The sequence below is a fragment of the Ictalurus furcatus genome, chromosome 18, assembly GCF_023375685.1.
Source record: "Ictalurus furcatus strain D&B chromosome 18, Billie_1.0, whole genome shotgun sequence".
In the NCBI taxonomy this organism is placed as follows: Eukaryota; Metazoa; Chordata; class Actinopteri; order Siluriformes; family Ictaluridae; genus Ictalurus; species Ictalurus furcatus.
In genome coordinates, this window is record NC_071272.1 from 6,524,988 (window position 1) to 6,538,019 (window position 13,032).

The following is a 13,032-nucleotide window of genomic DNA, read 5'->3' on the forward strand; positions in this document are numbered from 1 at the left end:
AATGCCCTGATTTTATATATATATGTATATATATATATATATATATATATATATATATATATATATATATATATATATAACTCTGAACAATAATGAACGTATAAAACAGTTCTCTGTATTTGACAGTGCATTGGTATACAGTACAGTATATAATTAAGAAATTATACATGCAGCTAAATCTCTAGAGGGTAAATATGTAAGTCTCTAGAACACTGAGGTGATGAGTGATGGAAATATACTTGCACTATGTGTTTATGAAAGAACTAACCCCATTTTTAAAGAGGTAAAAAAAAAAAAAAGAGTCACAATATTTGAGAGATGCACTTTACTTTATACGAGAATGCTCTCCATCAGAGTTACCAGAATAAATGTGTGTTTTATTTGTACATTTAAATTCCATCCCTGGAGCAAATTGATGAATGGACTCATTCAAGATGTGGAACAATGAATAAAAATCTTTCCTTTCCTTTTCTTTTTTTTTTTTTTTTTTTTTTGCAAAATTTCCTCTTGCCTTTGAATCTTTTGCCACACAATTTTACATACTGTATGATTGTATATGGTTTAAAACTATACTAATGAAATTATATATAAGTTTTTTTGCCTTGTATATGAGTAAAAAAAAAAAGAAAAGAGAAAAGACAGTCAATGAGGATGATTTTGTGTCAGGTGTATCGGTGTCCGGAGTGTGTGTGTCAGTCCTTCCTGGCCTTTGTAGGCGTCCTTTGAGTGCATCACTTTCACACCAAATATGAATCACCAACATCAGAGCAGAAAACACACACCATCAAACAGCAGAAAAAGATCAAAAACAAACTTGTTTAAATATTTCCTTATGGCTTCTGAGGAAGAAGAAAAAAAAACAGAACAAAGTGAGTTCTGAGTTGACAATCAGCTCTCGCTTTTTCTTTTCTTTTTTTCTTCTTTTTTTACACCAATCGTAGTATTTATATTGACTTAAAAAAAAAAAAAAGTCTGGTTAGTCTTGACTAATAATAGACGTCTTCTCATCTTTGGTCAGTCGGGGCTCAATCATAAAGCAGGCCACAAAATTATTTAGCTGAATAGCAAAATAGAAAGACCTGCTTATATTCAGTGCAAATTCAGATGAGTTCGATTAGAAAGTAATGCAATCAAACTGAAAATACTTTTCATGATTTTACTATTCCTTTGAGGGATTTTTTTTTTTTTGATGGAGTTCCCTATACAGGCTAATCTCAGAAATGACAGCTTGATCCTGATACACTCAGTGACACTTCATATTTCAAACCAAGCACACCGAGTGTGCTTTGTGTGATAGACGTATTCACACACTTACTTGATAAATGAATTCGAGAGCTGCCATCCTTATTGACATCTTGAAATGTTCAAAACGTTGAGTATATTGTGCAAGTTAGACCCATAATCACATTTGTGCTGTCAGAAAAAGGGTGGAAATAGCAACAGCACATGAAAAAATGAATGAACGAGTGGGAAGGATTCACTTACAGCAGTGGCTCTCAAATCAGGGGTCCAGGCATCCATCAGGAATCCGTGAAGAATATCCATGGGGCCTGTGATAATTTAAAATTTCGTTCCACTTGAATTGAAAGGGTTTAGTCTACATCTCAATAACTTAAAAAAACTAAAAGTCGCCTATAAATAATGTAAGCTGTGACCTGGAGTGTTCTGTCTGTTAGGAATTAAAAAGTTCTATGGCTCTGATAAGTACACAAAATATTATTCTACACTTTTACATAATGTTCATCAAGTAAATCTGTACTGAGGCGGCGTGTGGACCTTCCTTGCCTTCGACACACATGATAGACGCATTCAAGAATTATTGAGCCACCTTACTGGGCCGTCAGATGTTAAAATGTTAAATATGTTGCGTATACTGAGTAATAGTCAAATTTAAATAGGTAAACATGGGTGGAAATGGCAATTACAAGTGATAGACACTAGGTAAAGATTCCTTTGCAGCATCCACACCACCCACATGCTCGACAGCTGCCTCCTAGTGGGCAATAACGCAAAGTGCATTCGCTTATCCCATTGACCCAGTCCATTTCTTTACATTAAAATACAGTACTACAGTTGTATATATTAGATAATTAATAAAACGGATCCTTTCTTATTAGCAAACTAAACAATATTTATTGAACTAGACACTCAAAATCCTTTCACATGCCAGAGGAATTGTGAGTTGTGTTCATTTTAGTGTTGCTCAGCACTTAGCAATAAGGCCATTTTGATCTTATCTCACCAAAAAATTATATATATATATTATATATATTAATACAGCCAAAAAATGAATGGTGTCCATTTTAACACGGTATTAAACCGTACCTTCGTTGCTTTTATTGGCCATAAGCATGTAATTATGTGAAAAATGCACAGTTAGCTAGATTTCTGGTTTAGTTTATGCTAGTTTGTGAGCTAGTCTGTTTGCTAGCGAGCTGAACTAATGCAAAAGAGAAAACCCGGGGGTTACACAACAGATTATAATTATTATAAACAAAAGCTACAAATTAATTTAAAAAGAATAATAATTAAATAATCATGAATCAGAATACGCAGAAAACATTTTGGTATGTGGCTCGTTATTTTGAAGAATCTTGAGGGGGGATTCGCCCTCCACAGGACTTTCTTCAAGACTACTTTTTAAATGCAACTGAAGACAGAACAGTCTTGTTAAAATACAAACATTTAACAACACTTTTAATTTCAAAAACTGTTTAAAATATATTATACTGAATTAACTAGATAATAAAACGGACTGTCTTTATAATAATAATAATAATAATAATAATAATAATAATAATAATAATAATACACAGTTCACTGAAATGCTAAGTGCTAATTTATCAAGTGGGGTGGATAAATAAAATATGGTGTACATTCGTTTCCATTCATTATAAAGGAAATTATTACTTTTGTATTAAATATTAATTGAAAGATGTTCACTTGTCTAAAGGACAGATACTGCTACTGATATTTCTACCACAAGAGGACGCTCTTTTACCAGGAACATGTTTTTGCCTGTAAGAAAATAACTGACATAATACACTCATCATAGCTTTTCAGTCCACTCCAGCCAGTCCACATTTCCACTGAGCTAGCATTGGAAGATATTACTTTTGCATTTTTATGCATCCACAAACTGGTTTTGGGATTTCTGCTGAAGAAAAGTGAAGTGATTTTATTAGACAATTCTTATTTGCATATAATATGGTGGCACGGCCTGAAATATTGCTGCCTCACAGCTCCATGGTCCATGATTTGGTCCTAAGCACGGGTTACTAACTACGTTCTCCCTGTGTCCATGTGGGTTTCTCCAGGTTCTCCGGTTTCCCTTCCCCTTCCAAAAACATGACCGTAGGTGGACTACCCTTGGTTGTGAATGTGTGTGTGTGTGTGCATGGTGCCCTGAGATAGACTGGTGACCCATCCAGGGTGTATTCCTGCCTCACACGAAGTGTTCCCGGAATAGGCTCCTGATTTCCCGCAACTGAGACCAGGATAAAGCAGGTACTGAAGATAAATGAATGAATAATACATTCTTAAATTACAAAAATGTCAAAATTCATGTCCTCCTTTTCAACCAACTTTTATGCCCTCACAGCAAATTTGGACTCGGCTCCACCTTAAAGAGCTTTTTATAAACGACCACTGTTGAGACGATGTCAAGCCGTAGACAATATAATTACACGTGGTTCGGAGGTTACCCATGAACCAGAGCAGATTGGATGGAGCAGGCAGCACATCTGCACAAGGAGGAGCTCTGGGGTCCCTCAAACCCCCACACCACCTCAAAGCTCCGCCAGTTTTTTTGGTTATTGCTCAGGGTTTTTTGTTTTGTTTTGCTTTGTTTTGTTTTTATTTCATTTATGTCAGACAACATCTCATGGACTTTTACCCCAATGGGATTAAAATTAAATCCAAAGCATTCTCCTGAGGTTGCAGATTTTATTACCCATATTCAAGAATACAGCATGCTGCTTTTAAATGTAAGAATCAGAATCTCTATTCATGACATGCGCATCCTTGTAGAGTTGACACTTAGATTTAAAATATATATATATATAAACATTTTATATTCAGTAAGTGGTCTTTTAGACTCATCTTTCTCGTCGTGTTGTATCTACTCTACTTCATTTTCTTCAGGCGAGCCAAATATTTCTAAAACTGACTCAGCTTGATTTTTATAATGCTCATCAAATTGTATGTTTTGGAGTTTCCTAGAATTTAAACTCGTCTTCTGTGTCTGTGGGGCCTCCAGTAATCTCCACCCTGTAAGAGACCACACAGTTTAGGCTCCACCACTGATCTCCCAGACTCCAGCCATGGAGGGAACTTCTCCACTATCCTCCCTGCCAACTGTGATGGCTAAGACCTCCAGCTTTGAATGCCACGTCTAATTTGTCAGTTTCCGTCAGTGGAATGTTAACATTTGTTTTTAAGCCTAGGTTGGACGTAAATGGCTGCTACGTTTAAGTTTATGGACGACTAAAAAATAAAAGGTTGCATCAAAGTAGCATAGTTTTAACATTGCTTTAATTATAACTTATACCTATCCTCTAGAAGGTGCAACATCTGCAGTTAACAAAACTACTTGGTAATTCTGTACAAAGTTACAGACGTTACGGCTGATTTTCCTGCCATGAACACATAACGTGCTCTGAACAGAGATATAGGAGGTGCACTCGTGTTCATTCATCCTTAGTAACTGCCTGGTCCAGATTGCAGTGGTTTAAATTAGGCAACTAGTTTGTTTATATTTCGGGAAGTAAAGCCAAATAAAATTCGTTAGAAAATATTGTAGGCAGGTACAAACAAAAAATAAGTGCAGGAGAGGGAAAAAGTCCCATGAACATCTCTAGTTGAGATCAATTATGAACTGGAGTGATGTACTGTAGTTGAGGTTGAGGTACACCATTCTGACAGTGTTGACATTTCTAAATCTGTTTTTTTTACCAGTGTTTTTGGAGTAATAGTGGTAGGGTTCATATTTAAGGGTTAGTTGTAGGGTTTAGGCCACACCCACTTCAGGTAGACATATGGATATTTGCAGCATTAAGCATATACAGATACAGATAGTGTCACTGAGTTACAACCCTAACAAGTGTAACCAGTTATGTCAACCCCATTTATGCACAGTTTAGTCTGAGTCTTGCTTTTTATTTTTATATGGCAATCATGTTTTGACTCTCTTTGACCGGATATCTTCACCATCTATGAATTCATTCCATTGCTCAATGTACCCCCATGTTTGACCTTTGCCATAATACTTGCAGTTCTTGGATCTGTTTTGGGCTTCTGCTAAATATACCTTATACTTGGGTTTAACTCTGTGTGTACACGCTTTACAGAAAATGTTATTAAATGCTATACCGCATTAAGTTTAACAAAAATAGCACTTATAAAGTAAACAACCGTTAAATGAATCTGCTAGAGACAGTCAGAGGTGATTTTATGTTTTGAAATGACTGTTCAAAGTGATCTACAATGACTAGTTTTAAAATATCCCCTTTCAGAATGACTATGAACAGGAATATTTCATCAGGTTTGACCAAATTCCCCAAACTGATGAGTCAGTGAACCAAACTTACAGTACTAATAATTGATGCTTATCTCCAGTGGGGCAGGACCAAGTGTGGGGGCTCGATGTGGCTTTATTGGGCAAACCAAGACAGAGATGATATATATATATATATATATATACCATATATATATAATATACAAAGATTGAGCCAGTGAGCACAATCTTTATTATGCTCACTGGCTATAAATAACTGCTTTTATATATATATATATATATATATATATATATATATATATATATATATATATATATATATATATATATATATATATATATATATATATATATATACATATATATAAAAGCAGTTATTTATAGCCAGTGAGCATAATAAAGATTGTAAATAAAGATTGAAACAGTTGGCAGAGGCTTAATGATTATGACATTAAAGTCATGCGACCGTGGTGTAGTTCGTTTCTAGCCTACTTTTAACTTTTTCTGCCGATTGCTTTTAGGGCTCATAAAAAGTTGTGTTCATTTGTGAAGATTATCTTGATGAACAAAATGTGTAAGAATAATAAACTTTTGTTATTTTCTGCAATAATCCAAAAGGCAATGGAAAAATCCTATTGGCTTTTTGTCAAGGGAACCAAAGTGATGCTAACTTCCAGGTTGGCCTACAAAAATACGTCAGTCCTGCAGCACTCTATATTTTATCACATATTACATTATATAAGAAATAAAACACTTTCAAGAAAATAATGAATGACAGCGTGGTGTGATTCAGCCTGACAGCGCATTAGCACATTAATATAAAGCTGTGATTGGAATTATAGCTTTATATTACATTATTATCATTATAGATGGTGGCTTAGTGGTTAGCACGTTTGCCTCACACCTCCAGGGTTGGGGGTTCAATTCCCCCCGTGGCCCTGTGTGTGGAGTTTGCATATTCTCCCTGTGCTGTGGGGGTTTCCTCTGGGTACTCTGGTTTCCTCCTCCAGTCTAAAGACATGCATGGTAGGCTGATTGGCGTGTCTAAAGTGTGTGAGTGTGTATGTGATTGTGCCCTGTGATGGATTGGCACCCTGTCCAGGGTGTACCTTGCCTTATGCACGATGCTCCCTGGGATTGGCTCCAGGTTCCCAGTGACCCTGAAAAGGATAAGTGGTATAGAAGATGGATGGTTTTGTGGTATAAATGTAAATATTATAAAAACTTGTAATATACTCAGGAGCTATACATGAATAATGAACAACCTATACAAAAAACAAAGTGGGACAGATTTAAAAAATAAATAAATAAGGGACACAAAAAAAGCAAACTGCTCATTTCAGCATATATAGATCTCACTGGCTTTGACCTCCAACAGCAGCTTGAATTGATTTTAGAAACTGTACTGTAATTTTGTGGACTGTAATAATTCAGATCCAATGGGAACTGGAAAAGAATGTTTTTCAACCATAAGCTGTGCAGTGAAATTTAACTTAAAGATCTGAGACAGCTTTTATTGTCATATATCTAAGAAATGTATAATTGTAGACAATTTCACTATTATACAGTATATGGCTTAATAAATATAAATGACATTCGACTGACGTGCAAGATAAAACCTTATGGGGAGAACTATGAGGCATTTAAGTAATAATTTATTCATTCATCTTCACTTATCCTGGTCCCAGGAATACTGGGCATAAAGCAGGAATACAACCAGGATGGAATGCCAGGGCACTGTGCGCAGACAATCACACACTCCTTCACACCTAGGAGTAATTTACTATAGTCAATCCACCTACTGGCCTTTGTATGGGTGCTGTAAGGCAGCACTGTGCAGCACAGTAATTTATTTTGTTATTCTTACTTCCCCTTACCAGTTCCCCAAAAAGTGTGCAGTCATAATTTCCAGAAATTGCGATGCTACTGAAACAAGACACATGATAAAAGGAAGGTTTCTCAACCAGACTGCACCCTCTGAGGAAACCAGACCACAATGACATCAATGAGGTGTTGATAGCATGATACTCAGAATGCTCCACAAACACACTACAGACACATTCATGAGAACTTTTTTAGATGTTTCTGACAGAGGTAGAGTGGGGAAGACAGTTCCCTTGCAGTTAATTAGGGCCTGACATCATGCTTTCCTACAGCGAGTGAGACGAGAGATCGTTCAGCACCATCTATTGTTCTAAACCGAAATAACAGCAAATCAATCGCCCATGAACAATGCTTCATCTAGCAGAACTGTGTTTCTGTGAGAAAATGGTGATTCAATATTTTATGGATGCAGTCTTTTGAGGTCTTTGAGAGGACATGGACACAATGCACATAAGATGATCACTAACAGTATCGCTGAATCAGAGTCAGTTGAATCGAGTTCTGCCTTGAAAGGAAGAACAGATTTCATAGTAAAAAAAAAAATCCACCTGTATCGATGTCTTTAGTTGAACAACGTTGCATTGTTTGATACCCATTTAAAATCACAAATCTATGCCATAATCTATTCCTTTAATTCAAACTGGTACCCTTTGAAAGAACTGGCAAAAATGATTTCGTTAAATAAACGTAATACAAAATGATTCAAAGCTACAAACAATGATTTAAATTATATTTAATTGTTCTTGTTGTCACAAGAACTTGCTTTCTTAAAAGGGTAGCAAAATTATTGAGAAAAGAAATATTAAATATAAATTCGTATTGACATTCTTGGAAAAGCATTTTTTTTTTTATTGTTCTGAGTCTCCAGAAACCTGTTGCCTTTGACTAGTCTTAAAAGTTAAATAGAAAAAGAAGGTGATACAAGGCCATTAGATCCATGTCTAGACTGCTTAGTCACAGTTGATTTATTTTGAGGGGCCAAGAAACAGGCACAGGACATGGCTGGAATTGCCTTGTCCTGGCTGGGATTTGTCCAGTCATTTGGGACAACATATCTGCTTGAGGAGGACGTTGCCAGGGTATTGCAACCACTAGGAAAAGCAGGAGTGGAATCCAAAGTCTTACTGGTGATCTCAGGATCACAGGCAGGACTCTTCTGTGCAATACGGGAAGAATCAGGGTTAGGGAAGGACAAGCCCAGTTCCACCTAGTTTGTGCCCTGCCAAACCTTTCCTTTACCTGAGACATAAAAAACATTGTAGATGCCACCCTTCCAAGTGTATATGCTGCCCAGGACAACCCTGACAAATGGGTCTGAGAGCCTAACTGTGGAATGTCCCACCTGAGGTGTTTTCAGGTGGAACTGGGACGGCCACTGGATCTCATGCCACCCTGATGATGTTGTCCATTTGAACCAACAATTGGTGGGATCTCAGAACTGGTAAGAGAAACCTAAAGGCCAGATCACAACAGGCCTTGTGGCAATACACTGCGCCCCATCCAGTGAGTGAAGCGTCTGTGGTGAACATCTATCTCAGATATAACGCTGCTCACATGTGGACCCACAATAAGACTTTAGAGGGTGCTTGCCAGATTATTAGACATGTACACTATAAGAAAAAAAAATTTCAAGGGCTCCATGGTTAGTTAAATGGTCTTAGCTTCCTTAGGTTCTAACTATTTAAGGCATTTGGCAGACACCCTTATCCAGAGCAACTTACATTTATCTCACTTATACAACAGAGTATTTGAGGGTTAAGGGTCTTGCTCAAGTGTCCAACAATGGAAGCTTGGCAGTGCTAGTATTTGAACTTATGACCTTCTGATCAGTAATCTACCATCATAACCACTGAGCTACCACTGCCCCATTTCCTGTGAAACAACCATTTCTGCAACTGTTTCTTATACGGGGACACTCAAGCGTACCATTCTGCAAACGACCCTTGTATATAATATTTACCTGGAAGCACAACTAAAGAACTCTTTAAGGTTCTAGATTTCACATAATCCTTGTTTATCTAAAATTATAAAAAATTTTAATCTTGTATCTCTGATAATAACAAAGTGCAGACATTAACACCTGTTTGTCCTCTCTTCAACTGACTGAAGAAAACTTAGCGTGTACTGCACGCAGGTGTCCTGAAGGCCCGAGGCCGATAACACTATAATAAATAAAAAAATCCCCCCATCATACATCACCACAGACCACAACGTCAGTGTGCTGTTTCTGTTTCAGAGAGTTGGTTTTCTGTTCCGTCTTTCACCTTACCTAGTTATTACAATCTTCCCCCAAATATCTACTACCTTTATCCAGGTCTGTAGTCTTACTTTCACAAGTTCATGCTTTTCTCAAGAAAAACATTAGAAGTGGACACAAGCCTTTTAGAAGAGGTGTTAAATAATCAACTGTTACAAGTAACCTGAAGTCAAGCACGATGTTATTACCCATCTGAAAGAAAGAAAGGAAAAAATAAAGAAAGGGAAAAAGAAACAAAGAAAGAAAATATTAATTTCTACCTACATTCATAAAAACATTGTAACTAGAACAGTACAAAAACTCTCTCATTTTTTTCAGCTCATCGCAGACTTTATATGTCACACCATGCACTTCCTCGCATGACTGCAACAGACATACAGAGCAAGTGAGACACAGGCTACATACCAAACCACATACTATTGTTCAAAATAATACTAGTCCTCCACTATATAAAGTTACAAAATAACAGTGTATTCTTAAACTAGTATGACTTTTGGGACATGTCCAGATTTTTAGAAAACTGACTTTGACAAATGCTTCTTGCTTTGTTCAGCATGCTATTAGTTATGATACTGTTACCTCGTTGACTCCTAAGTCCTACAAGTTTCCACTTAGAAACATCTTACTGCAGAGAACTGAAAAATTTGATCCATTTCTTCCTCATATTTTGCTTCACTGGCTGGTATTCTCAAGAATATGTCGTTTGTACTGTGAAATTTCAAACTCAATTAAGATGTGTAAGTGGATCCATAAAAGAGCAGAGGTCTTACTTGCTTGAATTTACACAATTCTCTTTCAATAGTGTGAAAATTGCCAACTTTAACGTTTGAACCTTGTATTTTGTGATTGCTATTTCGGTTTTTTGACCAATACGTTCATCAATTCTTTGGATTTCCCCTTTGTCTTCTGCATTTGCCCTTATATTTTGGATTCTTTCTTGGATTTTGTAAATAAGCTTCCTGCGAAGAGAGTCAAACATCTCCTAGGGTCTGTCCATTACAGTGCCTGAACAGTAGTGGTGTAACAAAATGCCCCTGTCTGTATCCATATTTGGATTTAAACCTGAAGTAGATATGGCCTTTTAAAAAAAAAAAAAAATTTATATATGAAACAATGGAAAACCCCAGAAGTAGAAATGCAAGTAATATCAGCATGGTATGTGAATTCTGGCTCTTACAGTGCCTCAACCTCGGTTACATCACTTCAGTTCATAATTAGTCTCAAATAATGATGTGTACAGGCCTATTTTTAAAATCCCAGTCATACAGTTACTTTTCTTTGGATAATTTCTAACGATTTTAGCTGAGAACTCAGTTCACTCAAGGGCTGGCACATGTAATCACCACTAAGTCTGGACTTACAGAATGCTGCTTAATCAGAGCTTCATAAAGAACAGTCTAAAGTGATTCAGATTCAGAGCCGTAGTGGTTAAAGCCTGTGCTGAACTTTTGTGGCAGTAGAAATACATCTGAAGAGGAAAAAGCAATCCCGTGATGTTGGAAGGTTCGAATTAGAGAGTGAAGGCAAACTCAAAAAAAAAGTCCCTGGATGATTGATTTTCCATGAAAGAAAAAAGAAAAAAGGTGGGGAATATATATATATATATATATATATATATATATATATATATATATATATATATATTAAATGTATTTTTTTGTGGGGGCTTGGGGTTGTGGGGGGTTGCTCTGTCTCAGCATGTTGTTTCAGCAAATTAGGCAGATGTTATGCTGTGTATACAGAATGGTGGTGCAGTGAGTTTAGTCTAGCAGCAGTAGGTGACAAGGAAAAAAGTTTTGGGCTTTCCCCAGATGGGAACGTGGTTACCATTAAAAATAAAGTTCTTCAGATCTTGATGGGCTAATGCTTTTAACTCATGCACTCAAGGACATGGTGTCTGATGCTGGTGTGGACAGACACCCAACTAAAAACTGTTGAAATAGAAAGCGAACTTCAAGATGGAGTCGACTTGCTGCTTTTTTTTCCAGTTCTACAGATACCAATGTGTCAGAAGGCACCTAATCAAATCAGAATTTACAAACATAGCAGCTTCAGCAACTCATTGGAGGTGAACGTCTGAGGTTTTAGACATACATTTTGAATGACTCTAGATCTAGTGATAAACTGAAACACATTTCGGACACCAGCCATGTCTTGGCTGATTAACAAAGAATGTGGTAAAGAGGAAATGTGTGCAAGTTGTATTTGGCCATAAAGTATTAGAGACAAAGATATCCTCAAGCAATAATCTTATAGTACTTTTCCACCAGATGTGAGTGGCATGACTTTGTTCAGCAGATTACTCATCTGGTTACTTTTCTTGCCCAGGTAATATAAATTCATTTGTATTTTCAGTTCAAAATAAAAGTATTGGCACCCTGTTGGCTTGGGAGCGTGGAGAGCCGAGTCAAAGTTTGCACCACTTCATTTTCGTTAAAACTCAAAGCTCTAAAAAAATATGTGCAATGCATCAGGCCTCGTTTGTAAGGTCCTTGGCATACATATAAGTTTACTCGTCTATAGAGCACAGTATTCAGCCAAAATGTAATTGCTTTATGCTGCTTTCACACACAGCTTGAGCTTCTTTTAGAAAGTTGGTGAAACCACAAAACTGCACGGAAGTTAAGAGGTATTAAAGTAACACTGAGCAAGCAAGAGAGCGAGAGAGAGAAAAGAAGCTCCATTTTATCATGATTGCATTAATATTTATGATCAGGTGAGCATTTTTCATGTTATATATTCAACCTAAGTGATGTTTACATTCCTTTAAATCAAAATACTCAAAAGAAAACCTGCAACCTCAAGTCCAAATTATCCCTTCAGGATATGTGGCCACCTGCTGCTATCGTTTGCCAAATGTCAGCAGTCGCATAAACTGTTAACTTTGTTCAAACCACAATGTGCAGTCATTGACGTCTGATGGAAATAATCTATAAATAGCGTAATCATATACTTCAAATATCTGTCCCATCACCCACAGTCTGTCTTGCAAATGCTTTCACACACAAATTATAGCCTGCATGCTCGTATAAGATCCAAACGTTTCTGCACAGCATGATGGTAGCTTATTGCAACTGGGACAAACGTTGTGATGTAAACAAATTACATATTCGCCCCCATAGTAACACGACCACTACAGATTTAGCAGAAAATTAAATGAGAGTTTCACAGTAAGAAAGTGAGTCACAGTCAGACAGTAACCAGAGCTCAGGATCGAATTGGGGAACCGGGAGCTGAGAGGCAGTAGCACTACTCACTGCACCACTATGCCACCCTAAATCTTATTAACAGGATAAAGGATAGAATTTATTTTGTGATATGGAAAAGTTTTCTGTACAGAGACTTTAACATTTTTGAAAGGAGTCTCCAGTGTCTG